This window comes from Bufo bufo, chromosome 6 (genome assembly GCF_905171765.1).
Source record: "Bufo bufo chromosome 6, aBufBuf1.1, whole genome shotgun sequence".
NCBI lineage: Eukaryota > Metazoa > Chordata > Amphibia > Anura > Bufonidae > Bufo > Bufo bufo.
This window is the reverse complement of record NC_053394.1, coordinates 292,680,964-292,701,057: the sequence shown is the minus strand read 5'-3', so window position 1 is coordinate 292,701,057 and position 20,094 is coordinate 292,680,964. Positions and strand designations below refer to the sequence as shown.

Sequence of the window (20,094 nt, the reverse complement as noted above, 5' to 3'; positions counted from 1 at the left end):
GATCCTGGGAGCGTTCTGACACGGGCGGTAACCAGCGTTTATGCCTCGGTTTTAAACTGGGCTCCACGCTGCCGCCGCGACGTCACTTCCGGGTCGCCGGCCGTGACGTCAGAAACATGCGCTCCATGCGCCGGCGCGCACCCAGCTATCGCCCTTTCCTTAGGCTAGGAGGGAGTCTGCGCCAGGGACAGGCCCCGGAATAACCAGGACGAGATAGCCCTGAACCCCCTGCCCAGCGTTAGTACTTGGACCGCGGGAGGGCAGGGGGACGCCATGCTGGATGCCGGCGTTTTCCAAAGGTAACGGAAAATAAAAAATAAGCAGGTTCCATTTCCTTAGCTTCATCTCCCTGCATACAGGGAGACCTTTCTCTGCCCTGTCCTCTGTAGGGACAGGAAACACTGGTGTTGGTGGTGGGAGGAGGGTATTTAACCTTTCTCTGTTCCTGCCCCTACAGAGGTCAGGGGTCAATCTCCTTGTATGCCGTCGTGATGATGCTATGGAAAAACAGTAATAAATAACTAATGGGAGTTTACTATAAACCACCTAATATACCAGAGTCCACAGAAAATCTACTACTAAACGAGATAGACAAGGCTGCAAATCATAATGAGGTGGTTATTATGAGGGACTTCAACTACCCAGATATAGACTGGGAAACTGAAACTTGTACATCTCATAAAGGAAACAGGTTCTTGGCAATAACCAAAGACAATTACCTCTCCCAGAAAAAAAATGGGAAAGATCTGCTCACCTCTGTCCTCTCAAGGTAGGTGCTCTAATCCGAAAATTGAGACACCCCTCAAAGCTTGGTCTAGTTGATATTTAAATGTGGGATTGGCACTCATATGGAAAAAGGACACTAATTTATTATTGTAGGTAAATAGGTGTCTACCTATGGCATATACAATATCAATAAAAATACAATATAAATGAATACAATAATAAATCAAAACACAATATGCATATTGTCAATGTTAAAAAAATTCTTAAGCAAAAAAAGGAAACAACGCAGGGACCGGTGGCACTTGGTCGTCTCTCCTGCGTCTCCTGATATGGACCTATATTAGTCCTAGATGTTAATTATAAGCTAATATATTGGAGAGACAATAGTGCCGTCGGTCTCCGCTTTTTTGGATGGTACTCCTCCTAATGGGTTAAACTTCATACAATCTTCCCATGCAATGTTCCTATGTTCAATGATTAAAAAAAAAAAAAAAAAAACGGTTGATCTAATGAATCTCTGTATAGTGATAATGTCCCGTATCAACGGAATTCAGAGATAGATGAGTACTTCGCACCCTTAGTAATCTTTGTAGAATATATCTACTTTTACTGTGATAACTTTACAGTTTCAGACGGTTTCTCCGATGTTGTAACCAAGTTGCCGGCAAGGTAAATCTTTGGTGAGTGAATGATGATGTTCGTTGTCGTTCACTTCACCTCCTCATAACATGATATTACGCCTCATAAATTACCCTACAAGTGTGGGCTTACCTATGCCTGCGCTACTGTTTACTGGGACTTATTGGTTGATCTTTCTCTCCGCTTTGTGTGCCGGCGTCCCGGCTGCGGCGTTGTTAGCGTCCCTCGTGTTTCTCACGGCTAATCGTCACGTGATAGTCCTGTGTAAGGTAAGCGACTTTTTGCTTCCAAGCGCTGGCGGGATGACGTGTTGAGGTCTTTTGTTACGGGATAAGGAAATCCTTCTTTGTTAAAGTGCACTATATTCCATGTAAAATTTGGGGTATCTGTCCAGGATTTACGCCAAACGTGTTTCGGGGAGACGCTTTCCCCTTCCTCAGTGGCATTACCCCGACTCCATCAGTTAGTGTGTTTTATAGTTACCGTTGGTATTTCTAAAAGTCCGGTCTGGATCTTGGTTGTATCCAAAATCTGGTGCAGATCCAATTAGTAAATGTATTTTTCTTTCATTGCTGCTTACTTGCGGTTAAGGTGCATTTTTTTCATGTTAAGATGCGTTTTTTTTGTGCTACACATTATATATATTTATATATATATATATATATATATATATATATAGTACATTACAATTTTTTTATTTTTTTTTTATGTTGGACCTTGCATTATTATATTTTATAAAGTGGTACCATTCATAGTTGTATTACTTCATATAGTCAAGATAAAAACAACATATACAATCTCAATATAATAATATAAAATAAGTGATATATAAAAATGGATGACATAAAAAAGGTAATGAGGAATAACATTAATAAATATATACAGCTTTTCATTTCCCATATTTAAAGTTCCATATAAGGGGAGGTCTGTTTTCTGAAGGAGGTTTCTTGGAGTCCTATTTTCTATTAAAAACGCATCTGCGATTTATTTGTAGTATAGATGCGTTTTTTTGAATATAAATGCGTTATTTGCCTCATATCTATATCAATGCATTTGTGAGGCAAATCATTTAAAAAAAAAATTGTACGCGAGTTCTTCTTATGTTGTACATCTTATATTTGTTGGGAAACATTTAGTGATCTGTATATATGTAAGGCCTCATGCACACGACAGTTTTTTTTGCGGTCCGCAAAAACGGGTTCCGTAGTTCCATGATCCGTGTCCGTTTTTTCTTCCGTGGGTCTTCCTTGATTTTTGGAGGATCCATGGACATGAAGGAAAGTAAAAAAAAAGTCGTTTTGGTGTCCGCCTAGCCGTGCGGAGCCAAACAGATCCGTCCTGACTTACTATACAAGTCAATGGGGACGGGGATGTTTGACATTGACACAATATGGTGCAATTGCAAACGGATCCGTCCCCCATTGACTTTCAATGTAAAGTCAGGAGTCCCTATTGCATCCACCACAATCGCATCCAAAAGAGGTATAAATGATTATGTTGCCGCACTATACTGGTAACATGCGGATAATCGGTTGCTCACTGAGCACTCACCCAACCTGCTGATGTGTAGTCCTCACACTGGCTGTGCGCTCAGATGTATATTCTCAAGGTGGGTTTGAACCTGTGTTCCAGTGAAAACTTTCAGGTTGCCTTCACTGCCTCTCTGTCCCAATCTGCATGCAGTTCTCACGAGAGTTGAAGTGCAGGTTCACCTGATTCAGGTCTCTCCTTGTCTTTGCTGTTCCAGATTATTGAAAGATTATATTCAGATAATCCTAGAGTTAAAAATCGCATGGCCATGCTTCAATTGTTTGTGGAATCTTTCATAGCATCGGTATCCACACCAGACGCGTTTCAAAGTCTCGAAGTTTCGAAGACCACTGAGGAAGGGGTGTAGAACGCCCGAAACGCGTCTGGTGTATAGGAGAAGCGCCCATCAAACCAACAAGACCTCCACAAACATCATTGTTTTATTACTGCATGGCCATGCAAAAGCAACTTTAAAGGCAAGATATCGGAACATCCGAACCTGCCCAAGGAGTACCCACCTCCGATAAAGGTACAACACCTGATCGCGTAATCCCGCGATACTGTGACGCTGCTAGTCCGAGGTGTGCGACGCGAGACGCTTGATTGCTTTCCTGCACCGCTCGCCCCTCGTGTTACAAGACTGTGAACATCTCAGCAGGAGTCAGGTAGGAACTTGAGAATTATTACAGCTAACAACTTAACATCTAGTGACTATCAGTCACCGATAAATGTAGACATGAGGATGAAATAACTTGTCCCAGAGAACTGACCCCTGTTGTGGCTACGACTAGCGGAATAGAGGCTGCAGTTGATTTCATAGCAATTACCATCTTCCACCGTGTATTCCCAATAGTCACTGGTGCAACAACTAAGTGTGACCTGCAAAAGAAATACACAGAGAATTGCTTTTTAAGTATTCTGAGGCAATTCCATATATAGACTGGTGGACTGAAGTATCATTGACTCAATAATACGAACCGCTCACTCCAAAACAGAGGGCGAGTTCCTTAAAGCGATTTTTTACAGCCATACAAATGACTTTCAGTATATATTTTTCGGGAGGGCGTTTCACACTACACTATATCAAGTGTATCCACTCCTCGGGATCGTTTTACAATTTTAGGATATTTTTGTGTATTTATATTGTATGTATTTTATGCATAATATTATATTTTATTTTATTTGTAACCTTCCAATAAATATTTCTATTATGGTGCCAATGTTGTGAGTGCTCACTCACCTTCCATTTACCTTTACATTATGTCACTTTGGGGTAGGGCACCCCTGTTGTGAGTTAGTAGCACCCTACATAGTCACTAGGTGTGAGCCAACCCCTTGTACCACAATTTCCATCCGCGTTTCAAAGTCTAGCTGACCTCTTCCTCAGTGGTTATACTCTGTATGCTTAGATCCCACTCTTTATCCTCTACTAGGTGGTAAGTAAATTATGGAAAACAGATTCCAAGGAGAGCCATTTGGTCATAAATAAATCCCGGATTCGTGGATTTCAAAAAAAGGGCAAAATCGATTTTGATGCGATTTTTCAAATACATGCAATTTTTTCGACAGAGGCATTTTTATCGCCAACACTTCTGAATCCAACTAGTGTTCATTCTCATGTGTCAGATGTTCTATTTTGGATATATTTTCTTCGAATAGTTTTTTCGAATATTTTTTCTAAACTATTTTTCTTGCGATTTTCTTCAATGCGTTTTTTCGATGCGTTTTTTTGGTGATGCGTTTTTTTTTTTTTTCTCCAGATGCATTTTTGTTGCCTATACTGCTGGTTTGGTCATCTGATTCATTCTAATGCACCAAAATGATTAAAAATACTTTTATTCCTACAATATATATAAAAAAATAAATATATATAACAAAATATATATTAAAAAAAAAATACACAATTTGGGATATGGACTTGATTGATGAGCGATCGACATCCGGGATCCTGCTGGTGTAATGGGATGTAGGCCTGCCTCCGAGGGGACCGCAGTGCCAACTTAATATGCACACCGCGGTCTTGCGTCAGAAGCAAGCGCCCACCCCCTCACAGGAAACCGAAGATCTCTAGCTCAGCATTAAGACCTGCTGGAAATAAAGTCCCGAACTCATAGATTCGTCTAGATTCAATCCTGGACATCCGGTGGATATGATCACCTCCCCTCCAGTGTCGATCTACCTTCTTCAGCGCCGCAAATGTCAGTTTAGTGGGGTCTTTGTTATGAAATTCTTTAAAATGTCGCAAAGAATGTTTGTCGAACCCATTTTTAATCTTAGTTATATGTTCGGATATCCTTGTTTTTAGTAACCGTTTTGTTCGTCCGATATATTGTTTCTGACATGGGCACTGGATAATGTAGATGACACTGGAGAAGTTGCAGGATAAACTGTCCCTAATTTTCCAAGAGAACTGATTTTGTGTCACTTCTAATGTTTTTTTAGGGAATACTGTGTGTTTACATGCAATGCATCTCCCACATCTAAAGAAACCATTTATGTTTGTCCAATTCTGGAACATAGAGGTTTTCTTGACTTTTTGTTGCTTGACGGAGGGCGCCATTTTTAGGCCAAGATTAGGCACCTTCGTAAAAAGATATCAGAGGGACCTTTGGAATCAAATGGCCTATTGTTTTGTCGTCCAATATATAATGCCAATGTTGTTTTAAAATATGTTGGACTTTCTTATAATGTGCATTGAATGGTAGAATAACTCTCAATTCCCCTTGCCCTATGGCGGCGCTACATAGATAATGTAATATTCATCTGGAAAGGCACAGAAGACACTTTGAGGGATTTTTTAAAATAAATAATACAAGGAATCTGATCTTCACATCAAATGTGAATAATACAAATACAGAATTCTTAGATTTACAAATTGCTAGACGAGATAATAAGTTTACATGTAGCACCTTTCAGAAACCAACGTCCAAGAATAGTCTTATACTTTTTTCTAGCGGTCACCTGCCAAATTGGTTAATTAATATTCCGGTGGGGCAGTTCCGTCAGATTAAAAGAAACTGCACAGATTAGAGAAAATTTGAAGAAGAGGCAATAAGAATGAAAGACCAATTTATTTATAAAAAATACCCTGAAGAAATAGTTAATAGCGCATTGGATCGGGTTAAGAAGTTAGAGAGAAAAACGTTTTTTTTCGGATAAAAATGAGAATACAAATACAACATCGAAAGAAACGGAATTGAGAGTTATTCTACCATTCAATGCACATAAGAAAGTCCAACATATTTTAAAACATTGGCATTATACACTCACCTAAAGAATTATTAGGAACACCTGTTCTATTTCTCATTAATGCAATTATCTAGTCAACCAATCACATGGCAGTTGCTTCAATGCATTTAGGGGGGTGGTCCTGGTCAAGACAATCTCCTGAACTCCAAACTGAATGCCAGAATGGGAAAGAAAGGTGATTTAAGCAATTTTGAGCGTGGCATGGTTGTTGGTGCCAGACGGGCCGGTCTGAGTATTTCACAATCTGCTCAGTTACTGGGATTTTCACGCACAACCATTTCTAGGGTTTACAAAGAATGGTGTGAAAAGGGAAAAACATCCAGTATGCGGCAGTCCTGTGGGCAAAAATGCCTTGTGGATGCTAGAGGTCAGAGGAGAATGGGCCGACTGATTCAAGCTGATAGAAGAGCAACGTTGACTGAAATAACCACTTGTTACAACCGAGGCATGCAGCAAAGCATTTGTGAAGCCACAACACGCACAACCTTGAGGCGGATGGGATACAACAGCAGAAGACCCCACCGGGTACCACTCATCTCCACTACAAATAGGAAAAAGAGGCTACAATTTGCACGAGCTCACCAAAATTGGACTGTTGAAGACTGGAAAAATGTTGCCTGGTCTGATAAGTCTCGATTTCTGTTGAGACATTCAAATGGTAGAGTCCGAATTTGGCGTAAACAGAATGAGAACATGTATCCATCCTCTGATGGCTACTTCCAGCAGGATAATGCACCATGTCACAAAGCTCGAATCATTTCAAATTGGTTTCTTGAACATGACAATGAGTTCACTGTACTAAAATGGCCCCCACAGTCACCAGATCTCAACCCAATAGAGCATCTTTGGGATGTGGTGGAACGGGAGCTTCGTGCCCTGGATGTGCATCCCTCAAATCTCCATCAACTGCAAGATGCTATCCTATCAATATGGGCCAACATTTCTAAAGAATGCTATCAGCACCTTGTTGAATCAATGCCACGTAGAATTAAGGCAGTTATGAAGGCAAAAGGGGGTCCAACACCGTATTAGTATGGTGTTCCTAATAATTCTTCAGGTGAGTGTATATTGGACGACAAAACAATAAGCCATTTGATTCCAAAGGTCCCTCTGATATCTTTTACGAAGGTGCCTAATCTTGGCCTAAAAATAGAGCCCTCCGTCAGGCAACAAAAAGTAAAGAAAACCTCTATGTTCCAAAATTGGACAAACATAAATGGTTTCTTTAGATGTGGGAGATGCATTGCATGTAAACACACAGTATTCCCTAAAAAAAACATTAGAAGTGACACAAAATCAGTTCTCTTGGAAAATTAGGGACAGTTTATCCTGCAACTCCTCCAGTGTCATCTACATTATCCAGTGCCCTTGTCAGAAACAATATATCGGACGAACAAAACGGTTACTAAAAACAACGATATCCGAACATATAACTAAGATTAAAAATGGGTTCGACAAACATTCATGTCGAGACATTTTAAAGGTTTCATAAAAAAGACCCCACTAAACTGACATTTGCGGCGCTGGAGAAGGTAGATCGACACTGGAGGGGAGGTGATCATATCCACCGGATGTCCAGGATTGAATCTGGACGAATCTATGAGTTCGGGACTTTATTTCCAGCAGGTCTTAATGTTGAGCTAGAGATCTTCGGTTTCCTGTGAGGGGGTGGGCACCTGCTTCTGACGCAAGACCGCGGTGTGCATATTAAGTTGGCACTGTGGTCCCCTCGGAGGCAGGCCTCCATCCCATTACACCAGCAGGATCCCGGATGTCGATCGCTTATCAATCAAGTCCATATCCCAAATTGCTTTTTTTTTTATATATATATATATATATATATATATATATATATATATATATTGTAGGAATAAAAGTATTTTTAATCATTTTGGTGCATTAGAATGAATCAGATGACCAAACCAGCAGTATAGGCAACAAAAACGCATCGAAAAAACGCATTGAAGAAAATATTTGAAAAAAATATATCCAAAATAGAACATCTGACACATGAGAATGAACACTAGTTGGATTCAGAAGTGTTGGCGATAAAAATGCCTGTCGGAAAAAAAACAAAAAAAAAAAAAAAACGCATGTATTTGAAAAATTGCATCAAAATCGATTTTGCCCTTTTTTGAAATCCACTAATCCGGGATTTATTTATGACCAAATGGCTCTCCTTGGAATCTGTTTTCCATAATTTACTTACCACCTAGTAGAGTATAAAGAGTGGGATCTAAGCATACAGAGTATAACCACTGGAGGAAGAGGTCAGCTAGACTTCGAAACGCGTCTGATGCTGGATACCGATGCTATGAAAGATTCCACAAACAATTGAAGCATGGCCATGCGATTTTAACTCTAGGATTATCCGAATATAATCTTTCAATAATCTGGAACAGCAAAGACAAGGAGAGACCTGAATCAGGTGAACCTGCACTTCAACTCTCGTGAGAACTGCATGCAGATTGGGACAGAGAGGCAGTGAAGGCAACCTGAAAGTTTTCACTGGAACACAGGTTCAAACCCACCTTGAGAATATACATCTGAGCGCACAGAGGCCAGTGTGAGGACTACACATCAGCAGGTTGGGCGAGTGCTCAGTGAGCAACCGATTATCCGCATGTTACCAGTATAGTGCGGCAACATAATCATTTGTACCTCTTTTGGATGCGATTGTGGTGGATGCAACGTTATATCCAAACGCAAAGGTTGCTACCAATAAAAGTAACAATTCACTTGAAAATATATTTGAATGCACACTAGCTAGTGTGAAGATCCCTTATCTATAGGTCAGGCGAGTGTGCAGTGGCAACCACTGACTTACTATATCAACCGAATATAGGACTATTGTTACTTGCGATTCAATTTTTTTCTCGATTTTTCTCGCGAAACTTTTCACGATTTTTTGGATTTAACATTACACCAAAGGATACAGGTGCCGACCATTCATCATTGAATTCAGTTGAAAAGGACATTATCTGTTGGAACGTGAATTCAATCTGCACCTTATTTCTATATAGTGTGTTTTAGTTATATTCTAGTTTTATACTATTTTAGTAATTTTAGAGTGTATTTTATTCTAATTTTATTGTACCTATATCTTATATCAAATATTGTGCCTGCTCCATGGTGGTTGAGTGCTTACCTATCCATTCAAATTTGCTTAGTGTTTTTGTATTGAATAGGGTGATTCAATGTTAGGTTCAAGCACCTATCCATAGCTATAGGGGGGTGAGCCACTTTTCCGATTCATTTTCATAAATCTGAAGGTGTTGGCCCTTTAAAGAGTAATGAGGGGAGAGTTGCAGAGAGCGATGAGGAGAAAGCAAAGCTTTTAAATATTTTTTTCTCCAATGTATTCACTGAGGAAAATAAACTGTCAGATGACATGCAGAATGTAAAAATAAAATTCCCCATTAACAGTGTCCTGTCTGACCCAGGAAGAAGTACAACAGCGACTTAAAAAGATTAAAATAGACAAAATCGCCAGGGGTGGATGGCATACACCCCCGTATCCTAAGGGAATTAAGTAATGTCATAGCCAGACCCTTATTTCTGATATTTGTGGACTCTATACTGACAGGAAATGTCCCACAGGATTGGCGCATGGCAAATGTGGTGCCAATATTCAAAAAGGATCCAAAAACAGAGCCTGGAAACGATAGGCCGGTAAGTTTAATATCTGTTGTGGGTAAATTGTTTGAAGGTTTTCTGAGAGATGCTATCTTAGAGCTTCTCAACGGAAATAAGCAAATAATGCCATATCAGCATGGCTTCATGAGGGACCGGTCATGCCAAACTAATTTAATCAGTTTCTATGAGGAGGTAAGTTCTAGACTTGACAGCAGCGAATCAATGGATGTCGTGTATCTGGACTTCTCCAAAGCATTTGACACTGTACCACATAAAAGGTTAGTATATAAAATGAGAATGCTCGGACTCGGAGAAAACGTCTGTATGTGGGTAAGTAACTGGCTCAATGATAGAAAACAGAGGGTGGTTATTAACAGTACACACTCAGATTGGGTCACTGTCACTAGTGGGGTACCTCAGGGGTCAGTATTGGGCCCTATTCTCTTCAATATATTTATTACTGATCTTGTAGAAGGCTTGCATAGTAAAATATCAATTTTCACAGATGACACTAAACTGTGTAAAGTAATTTACACTAAAGAGGACAGTATACTACTACAGAGGGATCTGGATAGATTGCAGGCTTGGGCAGATAAGTGGCAGATGAGGTTTAACACAAATGTAAGGTTATGCACATAGAAAGGAATAATGCATGTCACCCGTACATACTAAATGGTAAAACACTCGGTAACACTGACATGGAAAAGGATCTAGGAATTTTAATAAACAGCAAACTAAGCTGCAAAAACCAGTGTCAGGCAGCTGCTGCCAAGGCCAATAAGATAATGGGTTGCATCAAAAGGGGCATAGATGCCCATGATAAGAACATAGTCCTACCACTTTACAAATCGCTAGTCAGACCACACATGGAGTACTGTGTACAGTTCTGGGCTCCTGTAAACAAGGCAGACATAGCAGAGCTGGAGAGGGTCCAGAGGAGGGCAACTAAAGTAATAACTGGAATGGGACAACTACAGTACCCTGCAGTGGCGTACACACAATCCATGGGGCCCCGGTGCAAAACTGATCCATGGGGCCCATTGCCGCCCCCCCAACCTCCCTCCACCCCTAAACCGCCTAAATTTGTACTTCCACCAGGTCTAGAGAGCCACAGGCTGAAGACTAATGCAAGAACAAGAAGGTATACCCCAATGTGCTCAGTCTGTTCATCCCTTTATAAGCAGATGTTGCCTCAACCATAACTATGTACTTTTACTCAGAACTGCAGGTGTCAGCATCAGGTACCAGCAATGCATTTCCCATGTTAAACCAGCTACATTATGTAGCAGAGCTGGTTTTGTCATGCATTTCTTTTGCCTTCATATGGTAAAATACTCCATTGGCCCATCAATGGCTTTATAACTAAGGCTACTTTCACACCCGTGTTTAGGTGCGGATTAGTCTGGTATCTGAACAGACGGATCCGCCCCTATAATGCAAACGCTTGTATCCGTTCAGAACGGATCCGTTTGCATTATTCTTAAAAAAAAAAAAAGTCTAAGTCAAAACGGATCTGTCCTGACTTACATTGAAAGTAACGGCTGGGCCAAACTGAACGGAGCCAAACTGATGCATTCTGAACGGATCCTTATCCATTCAGAATGCATTGGAGCTGAACTGATCCGTTTTGAGCCGTTTGTGACATCCCTGAAACGGATCTCAAAAACGGAATTCAAAACGCCAGTGTGAAAGTAGCCTTAGGCTATTTTCACACTGGCGTTTCCGGGTCCGCTTGTGAGATCAGTTCAGAATGCATCAGTTTTGCTCCGTTCAGCCTCCATTCCGCTCTGGAGGCGGACACCAAAATGCTGCTTGCAGCGTTTGGATGTCAGTCTGACTATGCGGAGGCAAACAAATCCGTCCTGACTTACAATGTAAGTCAATGGGGACGGATCCATTTTCACTGACACAATATGGTGCAATTGAAAACGGATCCGTCCCCCATTGACTTTCAATGCAAGTCAGGACGGATCTGTTTTTAAAAAGAATAATGTAAATGGATCCGTTCTGAACGGATACAAGCGTTTGCATTATAGGTGCGGATCCGTCTGTGCAGATACCAGACGGATCTGCACTTAACGCAGGTGTGAAAGTAGCCTAACTCTGCTATATTTCTGTAGCCTGCAACCTCCGACTGCCCAGTTGGGCTGAAACTACTACACCCAACATGTTCTGGCAGTAATAGTAAATGGATATTGGTGCAATTCTGAGCTACTAGTCTACAGTATATAATACATATGTAGCCTACATATGTATTATATAGACTAGTAGCTCAGATTTGCACCAATATCCATTTACTATTACTGCCAGAACATGTTTGGTGTAGTAGTTTCAGCCCAACTGGGCAGTCAGAGGTTGCAGGCTACAGAAATATAGCAGAGTTAAAAGCCATTGATAGGCCAATGAAGTATCTAATTTTACCATACCATATGAAGGCAATACAGACAGTAACATTGCCCAGTCAGACTCCACTCTGAGTCTGAACTCAGTGATCAATTTTTTATTATTTTACAAATCTTAATAATCTTATCTAGTTCCAATCCGGACGGTCGGCACCGGCTTCTTTGCGCGCTCCCTTCTCCCTGCTGAGTCTCAGGTCTCGGCGTTGTTGGAGGAAACCTAGGGAAACGTCATGTCCGGTGCCTAACAGGAAATGACGAGGCACGCCGCACCCGCGCGGGGAGGAGACTGACGGGGGGGTAGGCCTGGCACTACAGCGAAACACTGGGCGGTGGGCCCCGGGCCGGCCGCCCGGGTTATTATACTGGCAGGCGCAGCGCCAGCACACACAGTACTACTGCAGGGCAGGGCCAGGGGTCCACAGGCGGCCGGGCCCCCTGGAGTGCCGGGCCCGGTCGCAACTGCGACCCCTATATGTACGCCACTGGTACCCTGAAAGATTATCAAAATTAGGGTTATTCACTTTAGAAAAAAGACGACTGAGGGGAGATCTAATTACTATGTATAAATATATCAGGGGTCAGTACAGAGATCTATCCCATCATCTATTTATCCCCAGGACTGTGACTGTGATGAGGGGACATCCTCTACGTCTGGAGGAAAGACTTACATTACTCTTACCGGTAATCGGTTTTTCCCTTTAGCCTCCACAACGGCAGTAAACATGGAGATTATCGCGCCAGCCCATATAAGGCCCCCTCCCTCTTACCTCTCCAGTTAGTAACCTAGTACTCAGAGATAAATGCAAGGAAGGTTTAATAAAGAACAAAAGTAGCAAATATCAGAGCCAGTCTGCTCTAGCATATATATTTCATCAATAGAATATACACATAAGTATGAATACGTATTAAATAATGTATATCTATATATAGAGATTTTTTTTAAAAAAAAATTTGGGGGGGGGGGGGGGGGGGGGGGGAATTCATCCTGCCGTTGTGGAGGCTAAAGGGAAAAAACGATTACCGGTAAGAGTAATGTAAGTCTTTTCCCTACGCCTCCACAACGGCAGTAAACATGGAGGAAGTAACATAGGATAATAGCCTAGGATGGGACAACTGCAGATAGGACCCTCCGCCCAAAGGCTAAATCCCTATTTGCAGAAACATCTAACTTGTAATGTCTAAAAAATGTACATGGATTGGACCATGTGGCTGCACGGCAGATGTCCTCTAAGGAAGCTGAAGCACCCTCGGCCCAGGATGTGGCTAGGGCCCTGGTAGAGTGAGCTTTGAGAAACGGTGGAGGAGGAACACCCTCTGTCTGGTAGGCTAGATAGATACAGGACTTGATCCATCTTGATATTGAAGTCTTGCTGGCCGCTTTCCCCTTCAACATGCCCAGGTATTGAATTAGAAGTTGATTAGTCTTCCTAATCTCCTTAGTGGCTTCCAGGTATTGGAGGACACATCTCCTGACGTCCAGGTTATGAAAAAGTCTCTTTTTCGTTCTTTGCCTTAGAACAAAAAGGAGGGAAGGATAATTTCCTGTTGGCAGTGAAATTTAGAGACTACTTTCGGAAGGAATTCAGGAGCATGTTTTAGCGTGATCCTGTCGTCTGAAACGGAAAGGTATGGAGGCAGGATAGAAAAGGCTTGTATTTCGCCTACTCTTCTGGCCGTAGTGATGGCTAGCAGGAATGATGTCTTAAGAGTAAGAATTCTTAAGGGTATATCTGTAATTGGCTCAAATGGAGGGTGCATAAGCTTGGACAGTACCAAGTTTAAGTCCCAGGGAGGCACTAGGGATCTTAACCTAGGGCGAATCCTGCTGGCCGCCTTAAAAAACCTTTTTATTATTTCTATGTTAGCCAGTTTACAGTCCATAAATACACTCAAGGCTGCTGTCTGAACTTTTAATGTACTTACTGCGAGGCCTTTATCCAACCCTGCTTGGAGAAAGTCCAGTATGAGGGACATCTGAGGTTCTCCTGATGGGTCGTATTTATCCTCCCCGAAGAGTAGAAAGTATTTCCAGGCCCTCAGATATATTTTCGAGGTGACCGGTTTCCTACTAAGAAGTAAGGTGGAGATAACTTTCCCGGAGAAACCTTTGTTCCTCAGGATGTTTCTTTCAGCCTCCAGGCAGTCAGACGGAGTTGAGCGACTTGAGGATGAGAAACCGGACCCTGAAGTAGAAGGTCTGGGCGAGGATCCAGAATTCTTCTCCTGCTAGAATCTTCAGGATCGGAAACCATGATCTGCGGGGCCAAAATGGAGTGATCAGGATGATTCGTACTCTTTCTTCCAAAATCTTTGCTATGACCCGCTGTATGAGGGAGAATGGTGGGAATACATATAACAGGATTGGTGGCCAGGGTACCGAGAGCGCATCCACCTTTAAGGGTTGATCTTCTACTGCCAGAGAGTAGAAATTCGGAACCTGTCTGTTTTTTCTCCTGGCGAACAGGTCGATCTTCGGCGTTCCCCACCTGGAACAGATCTGCTTGAATACCTGAGGGTTTAGCATCCACTCTCCTGCATTTAGCTGGTCCCGGCTGAGGAAGTCTGCCACCTGATTCTCTTTTCCTCTCACATGGGCTGCTGAAAGAGACTGAATATTCTTTTCTGCCCAACAGAAGATTTTTCTCACCACCAGGGCTAGCGATAGGCTTCTTGTGCCGCCCTGTTTGTTCAGGTATGCCACTGTTGTAGAGTTGTCCGACAAGATCTTTACATTCCTCTGCAGGAGGGAGGGTGCAAATGTTTTCAGGGCTTCCCAAACCGCAGACGATTCTCTCTTGTTGGAGGAGGCTTTTTGCAGAACGAGACCCCACTGGCCTTGAGCTAGTTTCCCTTCCATGTGGGCTCCCCATCCTTGTTGGCTGGCGTCTGTAGTAATAACTACCTGGTCTGATGGTCTCCAGGGTACTCCTTTCAAAAGATTTTTCCGATCTGCCCACCAATTCAAGGATGTCTTTACTGCCTGAGGTATTTTTACCTTCTTGTTTAAGGATATCAGTTTTTTGTCCCAGGTTCTTAAGAGAAATGATTGGAGGGTCCTTGAGTGGAACTGTGCCCACTTTACTGAAGGGATAGTGGATGTCATTAGACCCAGGATGACCATCATATCTCTGAAAGAGACCAAGCATGGTCTCTGAAATCTTCTCACTGTCGTGATCAGGAAATCTTATTTCTGCAGAGGAAGAAAAGAGATCATTTTCTCCGAGTCCAACAGTACTCCTAGAAAGTTTATCTGGGTTGAGGGTAGGAGACAGGATTTTTCCGTATTGATTATCCACCCCAGGTTGGTAAGTGTGGTCCGGATTGTCTGGAGCTGCAGGAGTAACCGATACGATGATGGGGCTGCTATTAGGAAATCGTCTAGATACGGAAAAAATAGAATTTCCTTTAGGTGAAAGAACTTTGATACTTCTGTTATGACCTTTGTGAAAAGCCTTGGGGCTGAGCTGAGACCAAACGGAAGTACCCGGAACTGGAAGTGGCACAGCTCTCCCTTGAACCATGTCGCCAGTCTCAGAAATTTCTGATCCTCCTTTCTGATGGGTATATGGTAGTAGGCATCTGCCAAATCTAATGTTACCATGGCGCCGCTTTTTGGGATCAGGCTGATGACTGTCTTTATGGTTTCCATTTTGAACTTTTTGTATATGATGTATTTGTTTAACATCTTCAGGTTTATTATTAATCTGAACGAGCCGTTTGGTTTCTTTATCAAGAAGATCGGGGAGTAAAACCCTTTCCTCTGTTCCTGCTTTGGGACTGGGATGATGGCCCCTTTCTCCAGCAGAAGTCTCAACTGATGATCCATAGTTTGTTGGCTTATCTACCCCGGACGAGGGTTCTCCATATATCTGTCTGGTGGGCAGGTTTTTAACTCTAGACTATACCCGTTCCTTATGACTGACAGAACCCATGGAGAGGCCTGGATATTTACCCAGGCAGGATAGAATTGGGACAGTCTTCCTCCCACTACGCCTTTGGCGTCATTGAGTAGAGGTGTGGGCCGATTTGTCAGGGTTAAACAGGAACCCTCTGCCTTTACCCCTATTGGACTGCCAGGCTGGTCTAGTGTCCTTTCTTTTTTGGTCCGGCCTACCTCGCTTCTGGGACCGAAAGGACCACCTTTGTTGAAAAAAATTTTGATTCTGTAGGAAAGCCCTTCTTCCTATCTGAAGCTGTCTCTAGAATGTCGTCCAAGGCTGTACCGAACACCCTATCCCCCTCACATGGCAGAGTGCAAGCTTGTTTTTGGAGGCTGTGTCACCGGACCAGGTGCGTAACCATACTGCTCTTCTAACAGAGTTAGAGAGGGCAGCAGATCTAGCTGAAAGCTTCACTATATCTGCTGATGCATCTGCCATAAAATTTGCGGCTTGTTTTAGCATTGGTATAGAAGCTAGGATGTCTTCTCGTGGAGTGCCTGACTCCAACTGTCCCAACCAAAGGCCCAGGGTTCTTGCCGTATAAGTTGCGGAGATCCCTGGTCTTAGAGTGGCCGTAGAAGATTCCCACATCTTTTTAAGGAGGCTTTCACATCTTTTGTCCATCGGATCTTTAGGAAGACCAAGGTCTTCAAATATAGGCAGTTTTTTTGGAGATTCTTGCTACTGGGGCATCTACTTTAGGGGTCTTATCCCAGGCCACAGAATCTTCTTCCGCGAAAGGGTATTTTCTCTTTAACCACTTAGAGGCGGATTGTTTTTTCTCAGGGTCTCTCCATTCTAAGTGTATTAATGCTCGGATGTTAGGGTGGACGGGGAAAACTCGTTTTTTCTTGTCCCCTAATCCAGCAAACAATTGGTCCTGTACTGAAAGGGGTTCTCTGGGTTCTTCCAGGTTTATTGTAGCCCTAATGGTTTTCAGTAGGGAATCCGTCCCCTCAACTGAACAGAGGTTTACCGCTTGCTTGATCTGAAATATCAGAGTCAGACCCAGAGGAAATTTCACCTTCATCCAGGTCAGAGTCCTGCACATTAGAGACTATGGCTCCTGAGGTAGATGGTCTGGGAGACAATGTAGATAACTTAGCTTCTACAGCTGCACCCACTTCTTCTCTGATTATGGTTTTCAGGCTTTCAATTAAAGATGGGGTCTCCTCTGACACAACCTTGTCACAACACTTCTGGCACAATGATTTCTTGTATGTACTAGACAGCGATTTCTTGCACATTACGCATTTTTTCTTCAAAGGTGGATCCTTTTTTGAGGATTCTTTACCCTGAGAGACACAAAATTGGAGAGGAAAAGTTTTATCCTTAGTCTCTTAAAAGAAAAGGGTAAAGAACCACCACCAAGGAGACCCCCATACAGGATAAGGCACCTGTTATTTAGTAATGGGAGGAGGCTTACCAGGCTAGAGGGCCTGGAGGTATCTGTGGGCCGCCTGGGCGAATAGTCAGCTTGCTGGGACATCTTTCTCAGGAGAAGAGCGCAGGAGCTGCATTGGAACGCCGGCAGCCGCGCTCTTTTACTTCCTGGTTCCCACTGATGACGACATATGCTCCGCCCCCCCCCCCCTCGCATCACGCGCCGGCCTCCGACGTCACATAGAATCCAACTGCCGGCGCGCGCGCATAGGGGAAGATGTGGGGAGCGCTCCCAGGCCCAGGACGCTCCCCCGGCTCGCAGAACAGGGCCGGTTCGCACTGGACGCGGGTCCATAGCCCGGGGTGGCCAGCAACGCTGGGCTTAAAACCACAGGGAAGGAGGAACTTTAATAGAGTTCCGCGACCCTATCCCCTGCCTCAGCCCTCCGGCCAGAGCCGGGATAACAAACCGAAAAGGCTGGGCGCGTGACTGATCCATCTGGCAAGTCCTGACCTTCTTAAGGGACAGGAAAACAACTGGAGAGGTAAGAGGGAGGGGGCCTTATATGGGCTGGTCCACAAAGCTGTTTTCCTGTCTCTGAGAAGGCGGGATAATCTCCATGGTTTACCCTCCGTTGTGGAGGCGTAGGGAAAAGAAGGTTTGTACACAAACATAGAAAAAGGATTCTTTACCGTAAGAGCACCATCACCACCTCTGCCTGAGGAGGTGGTGATTGTGAGTACAATAAAGGAATTCAAGATGGGCCTGGATGTATTTCTGGAGCGTAATATTACAGGCTATAGCTACTAGCAGTGTCGGACTGGGGTACCTAGGGCCCACCAGTAAAATTTATTTTGGGGGCCCACCATACGGATACATTCAAATATAATAAATAATTGAACAAGTTTTTTATATTAACATAGACTGGTTGAGGTGCTGTACATTAAATATATATGTATGTAGTGCAGTAAGTCTACTGTGTTATGTGCCACTTGTGTAGGGGGTGGGAGACTAGGGGCCTGGGAAGGAATTTTTTATTCCCCTAAAGTGGGGAAAATTAGCTTTTACCTCAGTTTTTTTTTCCTCTCACTTCCTCTGGATAAACTTGCAGGATGACAGGCCGAACTGGTTGGACAAATGTCTTTTTTTGGCCTTATGTACTATGTTACTATGTTTTGATATACATTGAAGTGGCTCCTATTATAGATATTAGCATTAAAAGTTACGTTTTAATTCTTGCCTACTGTGATTCAGAAGTGATATTGCAAGAATTTATATATATTGAACATATATTTTTTTGTGGAATTGTCTAAGCAATGCATACACTACATTTGGAGATAACAGGTATTTTTTATTTTTTTTTACAATTTTTTTTTTACAAGCAGCCATCCTGGGACCGCAGGACAGAAGCTGAATTTCAGGACTGCCCAGCTGGATCCAGGACAGTTCAGAGGCATGGCAATATCTGTGGACAGCTATGGCAATAGTCATGGAACAAATAGCCATATTTTTCTTATCCTGTACACCCCTTAAACCCAAGAGTTGGGGGCAAGTAATATCCTAGTCCTCCTCTCCCAGCTGGTTATGGGAGTGGTTGTGTTAACCAGAACCAACAGAATGTCCTATTTCTAATGCTTGTACATGGAAGCACTAGCCCAACCATCACTCACTTTGAACTTCACAGACATTTCCACAAATGTGTTCCCCAGGAAGGTTAGTTTAGTTGTGTTGTCCCCTTTAAGGACAGATTCACATATCCTAATAGCAGTGGTGTGTCCCAGCTCAACTGCTGTTTTAATGGCTCAAGCTCACATCATCATTGACCCCTATTTTATTGTGACCTTAGATCATTTAACTCAAGAACAGTCTGGAGCACACAAAGAATCCAAATACCATATCACACAGCAGGAGAATAAAAGGTAGCAACAGGCAATGTATTTGTTCCAACTACATAGTATTATTCTCTAAATTTAGTATCAGGACTTACCTGTTGTGTAGGGCTGTAGAACTCATGTACAGGAATGTTTGCAGATGCTCTCAAAGGGATTGCACTCTATACTCAGCAGAAGGAAGTGTTAGCAAATAATAGACTCTATAGGAGGAGAGTTATACATGAAGGTTTAAAGGGTAACTGTCATATTTTCTATTTATTTACTAGTTTATCAGAGCTTGGCATGTACACCTGAGATAGTATGTCAATGATTGTCAAAAGATGTGCAATTACCTTATAACAGCTCTCATTAACCCGTTCGCTACCAGTGCCGTACATGTATGGCGCTGGAGCGATGTGCAAACATGGCTCCCACTCGCACGTGCAGTGGGCATCATGGCCGGCAGATCTCTGCCGTTTCAAACATCAGAGATCTGCGGCTAATAAGGCTACTTTCACACTTGCGTTCGGAGCGGATCCGTCTGATGTTTCATCAGACAGATCCGCTCCGATAATGCAGACGTTCGCATCCGTTCAGAACGGATGCGTCTGCATTAAAACTTAGAAAATTTTCTAAGTGTGAAAGTTGTCTGAGCGGATCCGTTCAGACTTTACATTGTAAGTCAAAGGGGAACGGATCCGCTTCAAGATTGAGCC

The 20,094-nt window shown here is 42.8% G+C and overlaps 1 protein-coding gene across 1 annotated transcript in view; it reads right to left on the bottom strand.

The window, feature by feature from the left end:
- LOC121003065 (NXPE family member 1-like) overlaps positions 1 to 19,550 on the bottom strand; it is a 1,048,328-nt gene extending 1,028,778 nt beyond the window's left edge. The window contains exon 1 of the mRNA XM_040434622.1: positions 19,495 to 19,550. The gene's annotated coding sequence lies outside the window, so the exon portion shown is untranslated. The remainder of the gene's footprint in view (positions 1 to 19,494) is intronic.
- Positions 19,551 to 20,094: the final 544 nt, after the last annotated feature.